Source organism: Giraffa tippelskirchi, chromosome 12 (genome assembly GCF_054371585.1).
Source record: "Giraffa tippelskirchi isolate mGirTip1 chromosome 12, T2T-mGirTip1v1.2.pri, whole genome shotgun sequence".
Taxonomy (NCBI): Eukaryota; Metazoa; Chordata; class Mammalia; order Artiodactyla; family Giraffidae; genus Giraffa; species Giraffa tippelskirchi.
The window spans coordinates 101,111,041-101,128,559 of record NC_137286.1 but is presented as its reverse complement, the minus strand read 5'-3'; the positions used below and the strand labels follow the sequence as shown (position 1 = coordinate 101,128,559).

General features: G+C 39.6%; 1 protein-coding gene across 4 annotated transcripts in view; it reads right to left on the bottom strand.

Annotated features, from left to right (window-relative positions):
- HMGB1 (high mobility group box 1) overlaps positions 1–17,519 on the bottom strand; it is a 130,053-nt gene that overhangs the window by 111,669 nt on the left and 865 nt on the right. Inside the window, exon 2 of one of the 4 annotated variants that reach the window (XM_081549286.1) lies at positions 7,507–7,551. The exons of the other annotated variants lie outside the window; for them this stretch is intronic. The gene's annotated coding sequence lies outside the window, so the exon portion shown is untranslated. The remainder of the gene's footprint in view (positions 1–7,506; positions 7,552–17,519) is intronic. 4 annotated transcript variants of the gene reach the window in all.

Genomic DNA, 17,519 nt, shown 5'->3' with positions numbered 1-17,519 from the left:
TGAGAGTGAACACACAGGAGCATCAAAGATAAGCGATAAAGCTAATGAGACAAAAATCTTAATAGACAAATTGAGGTAAAAAGTATACAGGTGTTGTGTTTTTTCAACTGATCAACTTATAAGTTTGAAATTACTTTCAAATGAGTAAGAACAGGTAATCAGAAAAGGGCATTCTCTTTTTCTCAGTATATTCTTTAAAGGTAGCCAACTCCAACGGCCCTTCCTGGTTCTGCTGTGAGTCTCTTCTCCTATTTGTTTAGACACTTGTTAAGATGTCAGTTCTCACATTATAAGTAAGTGTGTTGTTTATTTTCATTGTTCAGACAATCTAACTTCTTTTTTAGGGAAACCTATTGAAAATACTGCATTTACTCCGAAATAAAATAGCAGAGGTAATTTACAACCTTTCCAAACAGAAACAACAGGTACAACCCAGGTATTCTAGGTTTTAAGTTCATCATATATAATTAAAAATATTTTCAGAAAACTGTAATCACCTCTGTAAGGCCTACAAAAGTGTATTAAGACCTGAACTCTGTCACTTGGTAGATTAAAATCTAATGAGAGATAAAGATATAAACTATGATCTGAAAAAAAGAGTCAGAAACAATGAAGATGGTATTTCTCCTCTTGCACAACATATTTCCCCAAACTTGGTAGCCTAAAACAATAAACATTTATTGTTTCATAGAGCTTCTGTGGCCAAGAACCCAAGAGGACTCAGTGGCAGACAAGATGCAGGCGGGGCCTCCAGTCCTCCCAGGGCTTGACTAGGGCTGCAAAGTCTACTGCCTGGGTAGCTCACACACACGCAGACCAGTTCGTGGGGAGGAAGCCTGAGTTCTGCATCTCATGGACTTCTCCACGGCGCTGCTCCAGTGCACGCAGGACATGACGGCTGGCCTCCCTGGGAATGAGCAATTCAAGAGAGCACAACGGGAGCCACAACGTCTCTTAGGACCTAGCCTCAGAAGTCACACACTGACATTTCCAGTGTCCTACTGATTACACAGGTCATCCCTATTTAGTGCAGGAGGGGACTTCACCAGGGCATGAGTAACATGGGGCAGGGATCACTGGGGGCCGTCTTGGAAGCTAACTGCCACAAAAGATAGAAAATACCAAAGGAGGACAGAAAAGGTGCAAATAACTCCATTCCCTTGGCTGCCAATGACAAAAAACTATTAGGTGATTATCTCTGGGGTATAGTCTTTTAAGTTTAGTTCTTCACTCAGAAAGTACCCCATAACTGTAACAGAGAATGTAACAGTCTGGCAATATTCCTCCCTCTTTTAACTGAGCACATGGTAGAATGTATCCAAAGAAAGCTTCATGGTTGTTATACTTAGATACTGGGAACCCACCACTCACACTTATTCCACTCCAGACCAGCACATCTTGGTCTCAGCCTGTACAGATGTTTGCTATATACTCCTTAGTATGAAGTTAAATGTAGAATTGCCCCCAACCAACGGGTACCTCAAACACAAGAGTCTTATCCCATTCACAGAGTTAGAAGCTCAGAATCCTTGAATTACAGAGGATTTTACTGTTTAAAAATTATGTATTTATTCATTCACCTGCACCAGGTCTTAGTTGCAGCACAAAGGATCTCTGATCTTTGTTGGAGCACATGGAATCATTAGTTGCAGCATGTGAACTCTTAGTTGCAGCATTGGTGGGATCTAGTTCCCTGACCACGGATCAAACCTGGGTCTCCTGCATTTGGAGCATGGAGTCTTGGCTACTGGATCACTGGGGGAAGCTCCACAACAGATTTTAGAAAAACTTCATCTCCTCTTTTAAAGAAATGAGGATGAAAACTTTAAAAAGTGGATTGTCAATGGTAAAGAGGGAGTGAGACTTGTAGAAGAGTTGTGATGAGAACTGCAGGATGCATAATCTGCCCATAAATGCTACTGAAATGGGCAACAGAGATCCAGATCAAGGCATGTCCCCATGAGGCCCCAACCACCACCACAAGGGTATACTGAACACATATGCTTCCATGCTCTCCAGAAACCACTGACCTTTGGCAAACTCTTTCTCCACCAAATGTACAAAGAAGGCTTCAACCCAAAATAGTGCATCATGTGCTTGTTTTTCTAATGGAAATGTTGGATTAAGTCTGATCCACCTATAATTTATTATTATGTGATCAGCAGAAGGCACATAAAAGATGACTGGAATAACACAGCTAGCATAAACAAGTACTATTCTTGATATGAACCTCATTACATCGAAATACACAATTGATTATAGAGTAATGAGGTTCATATCTAGTACTTGGGTTAAAGTCATCTATCTCCATTTTTCCTTCGGTTCCTCTTCATTAAGGAGTAGGAGACTTCCCTGGTGGCTCAGACAGTAAAGAATCCGCCTGCAATGTGGGAGACATGGATTCGATTCCTAGGTTGAGACGATCTCCTGGAAAAGGGAATGGCTACCCACTCCAGTATTCTCGCCTGGAGAATTCCACGGACTGTATAGTCCATGGGGTTGCAAAGAGTCAGATACGACTGAGCGACTTTCACTTCCAAGGAGGAGGCATGCACATACAAATTACCTATGACTGGCAATTAAGTACTCTCAGAAGCACTAGTGCCTCCCAGGTTATTTCTTGGGACATTCCCCATGAACACCCCCAAGAATATGCTGCTTTTCACAAAATGATTAACATCTAGTGTTAAACAGTTAAGGTACTCTTCATAATCACAAGGCATCACAGGCATTGCGGATCTGATAGCCGGGCTATGTCTATAGAAAGCAGGGCAAAGGCAAGAGATGCAAAGTTCCAAAATGATGTCACGGGCTATTGCGTTTCCTTCTCTTTTTCTAAATTGGGCCACTGCTGTTTCCTCACTAAAAGAGCTGGCTTCTGCAAAGTGAAAAACATAGTAGTACCTAGCATAAAACAGGTGCTCCATAAATGCTAAGGCCCTCTCTTCTTCAAGTGGACTTCTCCTGTGTTTTATGAAGTGAAGACAGAAAAACAAGATGGAAGATTTTCCTGTTGCTTAGGAGAAATAACTAAAGCTTGTTTAGAGAATATACCTACAAATACAACGTGAAAGAAGCCAGTTATCTGGTATGCATGAGTGCTGGAATGGCATAGAGTAATGTAGGGTTGGGTGAAAAGGATTGAGAAGTGGAAGGAAAATCTTATTAAGAAAAGATTCCTATAACCCATTCCTGACTTCTCCCACAACAAAAATTTTTGGTTTTGAAATGAAAAAGACAGCATCTATAAAGGTGGGAAAAGGGCCCTGTATCAGTTTACGTGGGCTGCAATAACAAAATACCACATCAGTGATTTATTTCTCCACAGCTAGAAGTCACAGCTAGAAGTGGGCCTTAGAAAGCATCACTACGAACAAAGCTAGTGGAGGTGATGGAATTCCAGTTGAGCTATTTCAAATCCTCAAAGGTGATGCTGTGAAAGTGCTACACTCGATATGCCAGCAAATTTGGAAAACTCAGCAGTGGCCACAGGACTGGAAAAGGTCAGTTTTCGTTCCAATCCCAAAGAAAGGCAATGCCAAAGAATGCTCAAACTACTGCACAGTTGCACTCATCTCACATGCTAGTAAAGTAATGCGCAAAATTCTCCAAGCCAGGCTTCAGCAATACGTGAACCGTGAACTTCCAGATGTTCAAGCTGGTTTTAGAAAAGGCAGAGGAACCAGAGATCAAATTGCCAATATCCGCTGGATCATTGAAAAAGCAAGAGAGTTCCAGAAAAACATCTATTTCTGCTTTATTGACTATGCCAAAGCCTTTGACTGTGTGGATCACAATAAACTGTGGACAATTCTGAAAGAGATGGGAATACCAGACCACCTGACCTGCCTCTTGAGAAATCTGTATGCAGGTCAGGAAGCAAGTTAGAACTGGACATGGAACAACAGACTGGTTCCAAATAGGAAAAGGAGTCCGTCAAGGCTGTATATTGTCACCCTGCTTATTTAACTTATATGCAGAGTACATCATGAGAAACGCTGGGCTGGAAGAAACACAAGCTGGACTCAAGATTGCCGGGAGAAATATCAATAACCTCAGATATGCGGATGACACCACCCTTATGGCAGAAAGTGAAGAAGAGCTAAAGAGCCTCTTGATGAAGGTGAAGGAGGAGAGTGAAAAAGTTGGCTTAAAGCTCAACGTTCAGAAAACTAAGATCATGGCATCTGGTCCCATCACTCCATGGGAAATAGATGGGGAAACAGTGAAAACAGTGTCAGACTTTACTTTTTTGGGCTCCAGAATCACTGCTGATGGTGACTGCAGCCATGAAATTAAAAGACGCTTACTCCTTGGAAGGAAGGTTATGGCCAACCTAGATAGCATGTTTAAAAGCAGAGACATTACTTTGCCAACAAAAGTCCGTCTAGTCAAGGCTATGGTTTTTCCAGTGGTCATGTATGGATGTGAGAGTTGGACGGTGAAGAAAGCTGAGCGCCGAAGAATTGATGCTTTTGAACTGTGGTGCTGGAGAAGACTCTTGAGAGTCCCTTGGACTGCAAGGAGATCCAATCAATCCATCCTAAAAGAGATCAATCCTGGGTGTTCATTGGAAGGTCTGATGTTGAAGCTGAAGCTCCAATACTTTGGCCACCTCATGCGAAGAGTTGACTCATTGGAAAAGACCCTAATGCTGGGTAGGATTGGGGGCGGGAGGAGAAGGGGACGACAGAGGATGAGATGGTTGGATGGCATCACCGACTCGATGAACATGGGTTTGGGTAGACTCCGGGAGTTGGTGATGGACAGAGAGGCCTGGCGTGCTGCAATTCATGGGGTCGCAGAGAGTCGGACACGACTGAGCGACTGAACTGAACTGAGAAGTCCAAAATGAAGGTATCAGCAGGCTGGTTTCTTCTGAGGCCTTTCTCCTTGGTTTACAAGAGAGATGCTTGCTCACTGGGTCCTCACATGGCCTTCCCTCTGTACATTTGCATATGTGTCCTTATCTCCTCCTCTTATAAGAACACCAGTGATAATGGATTAGCATCCACCCTAAAGATTTCATTTTAACCTAATCATGGCTTTAAAGAACTTATCTTCACATACAGGCACATTCTGAAGTACTGGGGGTGAAAAGTGTCACCATATGAATTTTGGCAGAGGTGGGGAGCCCAATTCAGCTCGTAACAGGCCCACACATTATCAGCACTGTTGTTTGCATTTATAGTGCAATGACTGCATCTCTATTTATTTACATGTCACATATGCAAATGAAGTAATACAGCATGATGATCTGAATTTACTAAAAAGCATCTCTTTTCTGCAGAAACCCAAATCTATAAACTGCACACAAAGTGTGGTGACTTACTTGATAACTTGCCAGGGCTGGCTGGCCCAAGGTGGTGGGTGGACCACAAGGAGCACCAAAGATCTCTTTCCTAATCAAAGCTTCCTCACTGGCTTGACACAAATCCTAAAATCCTTCTATTCCTTCACTGGCACTTTGTTTCCTCTGAAAATGTAAATAATCTCTGGAAGAGTAACATATTAACTGATCATTAGCCACTAACATCTTAGGGTAGAACAACTAAGACTGCTGTCTTAAAATATTATGAATTCTATCAAATGGAATTTTATTACTGCTCTGCTACTGGAATGTTAACAACAGTCTTCTTGAATGATAATTTTAGTCTAGGCCATTCATGCCCTTTTTTTTTTTAAAGACAGTGAGACAAATATGTATAAAAACATTCCCTCACCTAATAAAGAAACCTGAGAAGAGTAAGAGGAAGGTGATGAAATTAACATTTTTGAGTACTTGCTCTGTATCATGTACTGTTATAAACTTTAGAAAGCAAATTATTCACTCTTAAAAATAATTCTATATAGTAGTACTAACCGCATTTACAGATGAGGAAATGGACTCAGATAAAGTAACATCAGAGTTTGCTGATAGGTAAGGAGAGATTAAAACCCATGTCTGGTTCTGTGGCTTGTTTGGTGGGTACATGTGGTCAAACTACTAGTGCTGATCTCTAGTTTCCTCCTTTTAAAAATAAAGGTGATAACAGCAGATAACCCTACTTTTCATAGCACTGTTGTGAGGTTTTATATAAGTTGATGTGCACATAAAACAGTGTTATGGAAGTCAGCAGAACTGATGTGCAGCTTCTGAGACTAGACCTTGCCGCCTTCTGCTCTGTCCCCCTGGAATACTTCCGCTGCCTTGCTAAAAAGTCCAAGGGAGACTACAAATGAGGAGAGATAGCCTGGAGACAGACACAAAGGCCCAGCTGACACACAGCACCTTGGCCTCAGATCCTTCACCCCAGGCCAGCTACCAGCTCACAGCGCCTGCACGAGTGGACCCAGGTGAAACCAAGAGAACTTCAGTCACCTACAGAATTAGCACAAACAATAAAGCGTTCTGGAAATCCAGAGTACAGCAGAGGCTAGAGACACTTAAGCATCCTACCACGCACAGGAAGGCCCACTCCTCCCCAAAAGAATTCCGGTCCCAAATGTCAATAGTACTGAGATTGAGAAATTCAGTTATCTGTAATGGAACGGTGGCTAGCAAGGAGAGGTGGACAAGTGCTGAGATTCTTGATGCATTTTTAAATATTTTAAAAGTAGAGCTGACCATATTTGCTGAGGGATTAAAAGGACAGTATGAAGGAAAAAGAGGCATCAATGATGACACCAATGTTTCTCACCTGAGCTATTAGAAGGATGAAGTGCCTCGTACTAAGATGAGGAAGGTGGTGGGAGCAGCAAGTAGGGGAACAAGAGCTTTGTTTTCATTTGGGAGTGAGAAGTAACAGATGGAAATTCAAGCATCAAGTTTTGGACATACTAAATTTGAAATACCTATCTACTTGGTATCAAGTGAATAAATTTATCAAGCAGGCAAATGGATGTGAGTCTGAAGTTCAGGGTCAAGGCTGGAGTTGGAGAAATAAACCTGGAACTCTTAGCATTTGTACAGTATTTACAGCTATGGGACAGGCTAATATTATTTAGAGAGCAAATGTAAACTGAGACAAGCTCTGAGGCATTCCAATGTCAACAGGAGGAACCAGTAAAAGATACTAATAAGATAAAGAAGACAACTTGAGGTAGGAGGAGGAGAGAAAAGAATGATCAACAGTGTCAAATGCCGCACAGATGTCAAAAGGAAAATGAGGGCTAAGAAACGATCAAATCCAGTCACAAGGAAGCCAACACTGGTGTGGAAATGAACAGTTTTGGTGGGGCTGTAGGAATGAAAATCTGAGTGGCCTGGACTCGATACTAGCTATAAACAATGATCCACTCGTTTGAAGCCTTTATAAAGCTGAGTAAAGAAACAATAATATCTGGAGGGGATTTTCTTTTCTACCAACTGATTTTATATATGCACATGCATAGAAAAGTTTATAGTGTGACAATTCCCTTATATCTACCACAGAGATTCAAATTTTAACTTTCACATTAGTTTTTCCTATATACATATAAATATACACACAAATACATATGTTTGAATATTGAAGATAACTTCACCTTTAAATATACTTCAGACACACATCCTTACAAAAGGCCTTTCTCCTGCAAAACACAAACACATTCAGAAAAATACATTCCTAAATATATTCTATAGCTAGGCATATTTGAATTTTCCAATGTGTTTTATAGCAGGTTGCCCCCCTGTCCCCCAAACCAAGATGTAATCCAAGTCCATGCGCTGCAATTGGTTAACAGGTTTCTTTGGTCTCTCTCAAAGACTTTTTGAAAAGATCTGTTTTACAGAATGGATTGGATGATTCCGTTATGACATTTAACTTGTTCTGTCCTGGAAGGGAAGGTTTTGAGGGCAGTAAGTGTATTTATTATTTTTGGCACAATATCCTAAATTTAACATTTCCCAACTTTCTCTCTCTGCAAAGTCTTTTAGTTTCAGAAAATCCTCAATTTATTCCAAGATTTTTTTCATACTCAACTGAGCAAATTTCAGAGCTTATATACTCCATATTCAGAAAAAATTTACTATCATCTCCATTTACTGTAAGAATTCATGGGAGATCTCATCTTAAAGCTAATCAGTACCCAAACCAAATATCATTTTATTGATTAATCATGACAAATTACATTTGGAAAGCAAAATGAAGTCTCTGAAATTTCTTTGCTGATTAGCAAAATAGTGCCTCCTTATACTTGAGGGTGAAAGCTGCTGTCAAATAATGCCTACATGACTGGAAATTATAATAGCCAGATGAGTTTACTGGGTTGGTGCTGGTATGTTCTGTACGTTCCTCTGTCAATGTAGTAAACAGGTTAAATACAGATGAAAAATTTGATTATATTAATATTTGGCTTCTTTAACTGGTCATTTATGTACAAATTCTTTAAACAACTTAATGAATGTTCTTTGGGCAACTTAAAATGCAAACTGACACAACAATGTTTACAGCTAGAATTTCAAGGAATATTTGTTGTTGCTATTGTTCAGTCACCCAGTTGTGTCCAACTCTTTGTGACCCCATGGACTACAGCCATGTCAGGCCTCCCTGTTCCTCACCATTTTCTGGAGTTTGTTCAAGTTCATGTTCATTGCATCAGTGATGCCATCCAGCCAACTCATCCTCTGATCTCCTCTTCTCCTTCTACCCTCAATCTTTCCCAGCATCAGGGACTTTTCCAATGAGTCGTCTGTTCACATCAAATGACCAAAATACTGGAGGCTTCAGCTTCAGCATCAGTCCTGCCAGTGAACATTCAGGGTTGATCTCTCTTAAGATTGGCTGGTTTGATCTCCTTGCTGTCCAAGGAACTTTCAGGAGTCTTCTCCAGCACCACAGTTCGAAGGTATCAATTCTTTGGTGTTCTGTCAATTCACTTTAAAACATTTTCTGCCATAATCTTCAAATTATCATCTTTTTCATAGTGTTAGAAAGCATTAAAAGTAGAATTTTTTATACAAATGAATTTTATACTCTTTAATTCAATGAACATAAATTCCCTCTACCTTGCATTGCAATTCTGTTAGCTTACAAAATTGAAATTATTTAGCATGTTATATGAGATTTAAATTATGATGAAATGAGTAAAACAGAATGGTTAACGATTTTTAACCGTTTTATTTCATTTACTTGGACTTTAGTGCTTTGACACTGGAATATTAATCAAATCATTGACACTTATTTAGAGTGGTTTTCAATTCCTTTGGGCCTACAGACTATTTCAGTGAGGTAAGTGACCTTCACTAGTCATTTAGTCCACCTCACCCAGATTACCACTGCAAAAAACCTTCATGTGAATAAATCAGAAATTGGGAATCAGACTTTCCCTAAGAAGCACTTTCCCTAAGACCAGAAATATTGGTTCAGATAAAGATAAAAACTGTAGCTATTATTACCTTATAGTAAGTCAGCCTGTAAATCACTGGAACTTTCACAGACTAGCAGGAAGACCACGATCATACTAAGTAAACTTTAGACACAGCTAGACAGGAGGGCAGGACCAACCAGTAGAAAATCATCCTCTCAATTCTCCAGCTAGGATACTATACAATAATATATACAAAAATACAACTCTTCCACACAACTCCCTTAGGACTTTAATAATTTTAATGGGATATTAAACATTACTGAATCACTTGCTCTCATAAGAAGCAATGTGAGGCAACAAAATCAAACTAACGTGTTACATATTTGCGGAAGCCAGTATGAGGTGGGCTCCAGTGGGCCCGGTCTCCTGCTGTTTACACCCTGTGTTCATCCCTCCCCTTACATCAATGTGGGTCTGTGCAACAGAGTGAAGGGATGTCACTCCTAAGGCTGTCTTATCAAAGATATTGTGGTTTCTGCCTTTTTCTCAGACACCTGCTCTGGAGGAAAGCCAGCTGCCATGTTGGGAGGACACTCAAGCAACCACATGAGACCCTGAATTAGAACCACCGAGCTAAACCACTCCCAATTTCCTGGTTATCAAAAACTGCATGAAATAATAAATGCTGTCTTTTAAGCTGTTTGGGGAAAATTTCTTACAGAGCCAGGGATAATATAATAACATGTATTAATTTAACTGGTTGAAGTTGTAAGTCTCTAACATCTCATTTAGGTATAAAAAAATCACATTATGCTGCTGCAGTGTAAGGTAGTTAAAAAAAAAAAAGACTCACTAACAAATACCTACCAAGTACCACTGAGGGCAAAAAAGCTCTCTCATACTCCACATGAAACTTCACTAGAGTAATATTCATGCTGACCTCTAACTTCTCGCTAATTCCTCCCTAGGTAAGAGGGAGTAACTGGTCTGATAAGTTTGAGAGAAGGAATTCTGTGGCTTACCTGAAGGTGAAGTGAAAGTGAAAGTCACTCAGTCACGTCCGACTCTTTACGGCCCCATGGAATTCTCCAGGCCAGAATACTGGAGTGAGTAGCCTTTCCCTTCTCCAGTGGATCTTCCCAACCCAGGGATCGAACCCAGGTCTCCCACATTGGAGGCAGATTCTTTACCAGCTGAGCCACAAGGGAAGCCCAAGAATACTGGAATGGGTAACCTATCCCTTTTCCAGCAGATCTGCTGACCCAGGAGTCGAACCGGGGTCTCCTGCATTGCAGGTGGATTCTTTACCAACTGAGCTATTAGGGAAGCCTACTTGTCTCCTTTCCACTTGGGACTTGTCTGACTGAAAGAGAGATATTTGTTCTGGCTGGCCCTCTGTCACACAGTAAATGTAGTGGGACAAGCTCTACTCTTGTAGACAGAGAAACATGAGGTTTAAATCTGTGTAATTGTGGAGTGCCACACTAGGGAGTTCATTGTTTCTGCAAACCTCAGTCATATTTTCCAAACAACTTTTTCAGTAATTAACTTGTATCTGAATCTTCATCTATCTGACTTCTGTGTCCTATTTCTAAACTGGATCCAAACTTTAGTAAGGGAAAAAAAGGGGAGAGGGCAACTTATCAATCTCTAAACTAAATACAAACTACTATTAGGGGTATTTTGTGCCCTTGTGCAGTTTATAGTCTATTTGGCATATAAACTAGAACACCTGAAAGGTTACATAATAATATAAGAATTACCTAACAAATATAAACTTTAAGAAGCACGTAATTATTACCAAACATGTGAGAAATTATGATCATCTGTGAGAATCAGAACATCTGAAAGAGAAAGGTAAAAACATAGACCTCCCCCATGCCAAACCTATAAACTCAGGAATGGAACCCAAACAACTGCACTTTTAATAAGTTCTCAAAACAATGCTGATCCATATGAATCTAGTCAAAGTGAAAGTCAGTTGCTCAGTTGTGTCTTTGTGACCCCATGGACTAGTAGCCCTCCAGGCTCCTTTGTCTGTGGGATTCTCCAGGCAAGAATACTGGAGCGGGTTGCCATTCCCTTCTCCAGGGGATCTTCTCAACCCAAGGACTGAACTTGGGTCTCCTGTGTTGCAGGCAGATTCTTTACTCTCTGAGCCACCAGGGAAGCCCCAACTCAAGATATATATGGCAGGTGCAATGACTTTGGAAAAAAGAAGCCTGCTATGAGCTAGCAAAGGAAAGATGATAGCAAACAAAACTTGAAGCAAACTTTGAAAGATATACAGAGTTTAGATGAGGTGGAAGAGGATGAGGGGAAAACATCTGCTGAGGGCTTCTTAACTGCAGACACTCTCCTATATATTTCCTCATTTAAGACAATTTCATTTCATATATGGAAAAACTGAGGCCCAGACAGATTAAATAATTTGCCTGAACTCATAAAACTAGTTAATTGACAGAAATTAGCAGAAATTTTCATTTTAAAGATGAAATTGAGCCTCAGGGGGGTAAAATATGTCAGAAGTAACAAAACTGTAAAGGGGCAGAACTGTGATTAAGAAGTGAAGTGGCCAAGCTGAAATCAAGTCTGTGAATCTAAAGGCTTTGCTGTTGCTGCTTCCTTTTTTTAAGTAAGTGGGGAAGGAGGTCTATCTTGCTTAGGAAAACACACAAAAGAAGGAAAGCAAAAACAGACTTGAAAAAATATTAGACCATTACAAAATAGACTACATTTTAACTTGTGATACAGCCAGAGAGTCATACATTAAAGGCCACCAATGGCTTAAAAAGCACTCAAAAAATAACTGTTTAATCATTATGGTTTTGTCTCAATTGTTTAGTTTTCTAAATTACTAACTGCCATTAGCAGTCAGTCAGGAGCCTACTGTTAAGACTAATGACTTATTAACTAGTTGGAAAGTACCAAACTAGTCAAAACAGTCAAACTAATTGTATAGTTAGCCTTAATTTTGGAGGTATAACATTAAAGCCAGAATAATTTTATTAAAAATTGCTTTGTTTTTGTTGTTGTTTTTCAGTCACTATGTCCAACTCTTTGTGACCCCCATGGACTGCAACACGCTAGGCTTCCTTGTTCTTCACTATCTCCTGGAGTTTGCTCAAACTCATGTCCATTGAGTCAGTGCTGCCATCCAACTCTCTCATCCTCTGTCACCCCCTTCTCCTCTTGCCTTTAATCTTTTCCAGCATCAGGGTCTTTTCCGATGAGTCGGCTCTTCACATCAGGTGGCCAAAGTATTGGAGCTTTCGCATTCCTCCTTTCAATGAACATTCAGGGTTGATTTACTTTAGGACTGACTGGTTTGATCGCCTTGCAATTCAAAGACTGCTTTATGACAACGTTTTATAAGGTTTCTTTGTGGCCCATGTTACAATTTTAAGGACTTTTTAAGTGAAAGATAGTGAAGATAAGTCCTTAATATATTTGTCTCTATAGGGACTTCAGCTCCTCTTTTCTATCTCAAGACCAAAATAAAAATTCAACTCTATAAAGCCCTTCCTGTAATTAAAATTAATCATTTTTTCTTTCATTGCTGCTATACATCATTGCTTATACAAATTTAGCATTTATTTCATTTTGCCTTGCATTAAAGCTGTTTGTTTAAAAACGTTTCTACTTCTCTTTAGGGAAGACTATGCATTATTCACCTTTGTATTCGCCCAGCATTTAGAACAGTGCCTTGCACATTCAATAAAAGCTCGAGAAGATGAAAACATAAATTACATATATCAACACATTTCCTATATCAACTTTGAACTAACAAATATATGAACACAGGGAAATATACTGTTGAAAACATTTCCATTTTTAAGCAGGATTGGTCAGCCATGTAATTTGAGAACTGGGAACCATCAAAATAATTTATTTATCAACAAACATGCAGTATGTACCATGCAATGTTTATACAACAATGGAAAAAAAACAAAAACAAAAAACAGATGTAGTTCTTGCCCTCACAAAGCTTACACCTAGTAGGAAGACAGACAATAGCATATAAATATAATATATGTTATGAAGAAAACAAACAGTAGGGGAAATGAGGAATTAGAGTAAGGGTGGAGGGTAAGGGCAGCTCACATAGGTGCACAGCCTGACAAGTGAAATTTAAGCTGAAATTGAAGGGTGAGAGTCAGTTATGCAAAGAGAACAGTCGGCAGTTTCACACACTAGCAAAGTAATGCTTAAAATTCTCCAAGCCAGGCTTCAACAGTACGTGAACCGTCAACTTCCAGATGTTCAAGGTGGATCGAGAAAAGGCAAAGGAACCAGAGATCAGATTGCCAACATCGTTGGATCATCGAAAAAGCTAGAGAGTTCCAGAAAAACATCTACTTCTGCTTTATTGACTACACCAAAGCTTTTGACTGTGTGGATCACAACAGACTGTGGAAAATTCTTAAAGAGATGGGAATACCAGACCACCTTACCTGCCTCCTGAGAAATCTGTATGCAGGTCAATAAGCAACAGTTAGAATTGGACATGGAATAACAAACTGGTTCCAAATCGGGAAAGGAGTACATCAAGGCTTTGTCACTCTGCTTATTTAACTTATATGCACAGTACATCATGAGAAATGCCGGGCTGGACAAGGCACAAGCTGGAATCAAGATTGCCAGGACAAATGTCAATGACCTCAGATATGCAGATGACATCACCCTTACAGCAGAAACAGAAGAACTCAAGAGCCTCTTGATAAAAGTGAAAGAGAAGAGTGAAAAAGTTGGCTTAAAGGTCAACATTCAGAAAACTAAGATCATGGCATCTGGTCCCATCTCTTCATGGCAAATAGATGGGGAAACAATGAAAACAGTGAGAGACTTTATTTTGGGGGGCTCCAAAAATCACTGTAGATGGTGACTGCAGCCATGAAATTAAAAGATGCTTGCTCCTTGGAAGAAAAGCTGTGACCAACCTAGACAGCATATTAAAATGCAGAGACATCACTTTGCCAACAAAGGTCCATCTAGTCAAAGCTATGGTTTTTCCATTGGTCACATATGGATGTGAGAGTTGGACTATAAAGAAAGCTGAGTGCTAAAGAATTGATGCTTTTGAACTGTGGTGTTGGAAAAGACTCTTGAGAGTCCCTTGGACTGCAAGGAGATCCAACCAGTCAATCCTAAAGAAAATCAGTCCTGAATATTCATTGGAAAGACTGATGCTGAAGCTGCAACTCCAATACTTTAGCAACCTGATGTGAAGAATTGACTCCTTGGAAAAGACCCTGATACTAGGAAAGATTGAAGGTGGGAAAAGGGACGATAGAGAATGAGATGGTTGGATAGCATCACCGACTCAATGGACACGAGTAAGCCCCTGGAATTGGTGATGGACAGGGAAACTGGGCATGCTGCAGTCCAGGGGGTCGCAGAGTGGGACACAACTGAGCAACTGAACTGAACTGAATTGAGTTGAAGGGCCTAAAGATGTGTGTGGGTCACGTGCTGCAATGCCAGCTTCAGGGGAAAAGTTATTACAGCACATTCCCCAACCTTCTATTTTTCAATTCTTTAGATGTTGCTTCTACCAACATTTCTTATCTGATGAGAATTCTGCCTAAATTAAATTTAGGCAGATTCTCTTGCCTAAATTAAATGACAGCATTAACTCTGGGGAATGCAAGATTCCTTCCAAATAATACTAATTTCCTTTCAGTCCTTATGTCTATTAAATTCATCTCAAAGTGACAACTCTTTCCCAATTAGGAAAGAGTGTTTCCTCTATTAAGCTTTCATTTTTTGATTTGAAGCCCTCCTGATTGCTAATCAACGTGTTGTATGATTACTTCAACAATTGCTTATAGAATGTTATTCTGTCATCAGAAAAAACGCACTGCTGGCTTTCGGAACTCTATGTTGCTCTGGAATATAAGGTCACACAGCAGAAGAGTTAAGATTAGAAATCCAAAATTTCAGCATCTGCTCTAGGGCTCTTCCTTATCTTCTGCCTTCTCATTTTGTGAGTGAAAATCAAAGCCAAGTTAAGTTTAGGCTACATAATGGGCTGTCACCTTCTGTCTAAATTATAGAATCTAAAAGTACAAAATAACATCAAACTCTCATACTACTTTCTTGTGTGGTCACTATATGGCTGTATTCAAATAGGTTGTGTACATCTCTATCACTGCACGTATTACAGTATGCTAACTATCCTCCTAACTGAACTGAATTCACTGAGTGCAAGAACTAAAGTTTCTTATATTTTTAAATATGCAAACACCTGGCCCAAGTGTACTGCCAAAAATATACAGTCACACTGCTTAACCAAAACCCAGGGGCTGGATGTGTTTTAGAAACAAGAATTTCTGTGAATTAAAAAATGTCACAAGGCACACAAATCATTTCAAAACACCTTACATACCAGTGGCCAAGAGCAGCACCTCATAATGAAGAATATTATTTCTTCAGCAAAACATAATGGATAAATGAAGACTATATATACCTTTTCATTAGTTCAGGTTGCATTTTGCTCCCAAATGAATTCTGCCTCCAAGCTTAAAATGTTTTTGCTTTTCAAAGCCTTTTGAATGTTGGTATTAGAGATATTATGGACTGTATTCACAACAGTGTTGCTAGAAGATGCGATTAATCACTTCGACTCACATCTTTTTGATGAGATCAGAACAAGCAGTTATACCAGGTGGCTTTTATATCCCATGTTTGGAGAGACTTAGTTTTATCACTAAGGAATTCAACCTAGCCAAGGGGATCAAAAGCTGACAATGTGACCGGAGGCGGGGCGTGGGGGGGGATCCTAATTGTACAATACTGTATTCTTACGGAGCTTCTCATTAATTATTAATTTAATAAGTAAGCTCCATTTGATTAATCATGTTAGTTATTTTTTTAATGAAAATGGGTAAATAAAAGTCTTGTCCCATATGGCTAACAAGGGTATGGAGGCAATCAGCTTTGAATTCTGTGGGAAGATAAGTGCACTCTTTAGGGACCAAAGTTCACAGAAAGAGGGATTCCAAATATAATGGTGAGAAATAAGCAGAAATGTACACATTTTTCTTTAATTATAATTAATATAAATTATTAATATAACATTTATTAACATTAATATAAATGTTCTAGTCAACCTCTCCTGGTTGACTTTTGTATTATTAGCAATTTTATATAAAGTCTTACATGTTTTTTTCTACTTTTTACAAATGGAAAAAGCTCTGCAATCAAAACCGAGCACACTAAAATCCATTCTTTTCTTTCCAGAACTCAAGCCCCATCTCCACTTTCTGCTGCTGCTGCTGCTAAGTCTCTTCAGTCGTGTCCGACTCTGTGCGACCCCATAAACGGCAGCCCACCAGGATCCGCCGTCCCTGGGATTCTCCAGGCAAGAACACTGGAGTGGGTTGCCAGTTCCTTCTCCAATGCATACAAGTGAAAACTGAAAGTGGAGTCGCTCAGTCGTGTCCGACTCTTAGCGACCCCATGGACTGCAGCCTATACCAGGCTCCTCTGTCCATGGGATTTTTCCAGGCAAGAGTACTGGAGTGGGATGTCATTGCCTTCTCCGCAATTTGCACTAAAAGACTACAAATCAACTCTGCAGACAACAATGTTTGATATGATTCAGCCTGGGGATGTTGATTTTCAATCTTAAAATTGTATGGACATTTTAACTGAATCAATTATTTTGTTTTCAACGTATGACATTAACATTCATAAAGTGTTTACATACAGAAAAGTGTATTCCATTCTAAAAATGGAAATACCAAGGGTGAAAATGAAATAAATCTTATTGAGTTCTGGCTACTATTTCAGGACGAAATACTACCTTCTCATATTTTCCTAATTCGTTAAAATAATAAAAAAAAAAAACCTAATAAGCTAGATCTTAAAAACAAATATACCAGCACGTTACTTACCTAGTACAACAACAAAAAAGTTGAACAAAAACTAACCAGACTATTTTTCAGTCTGGAGAAAAACAAACTCCCTGCTCCATTTCTTAGCTGTTTACATTCAGTAGTAAGGAAAATTAAAATCCTTCTCACTGGATTTCTTGGTACACGGGGCTGACTTCCTCTATACTATCTTATCAAAACGATCAGCATTAAATATTTAAATTATTTAGCTTGAGACCACTTAAAAAAAAAAAAAGCCCCACAGTCCAAAATGTCAGTGGTGACTATTCTGTAAGTAAATGGGTCAGAAACGTGTTGTTATTCTAGGACGCAGGATCAATCCAGCCAAGGACTTCTGGAATATGCTGCCCT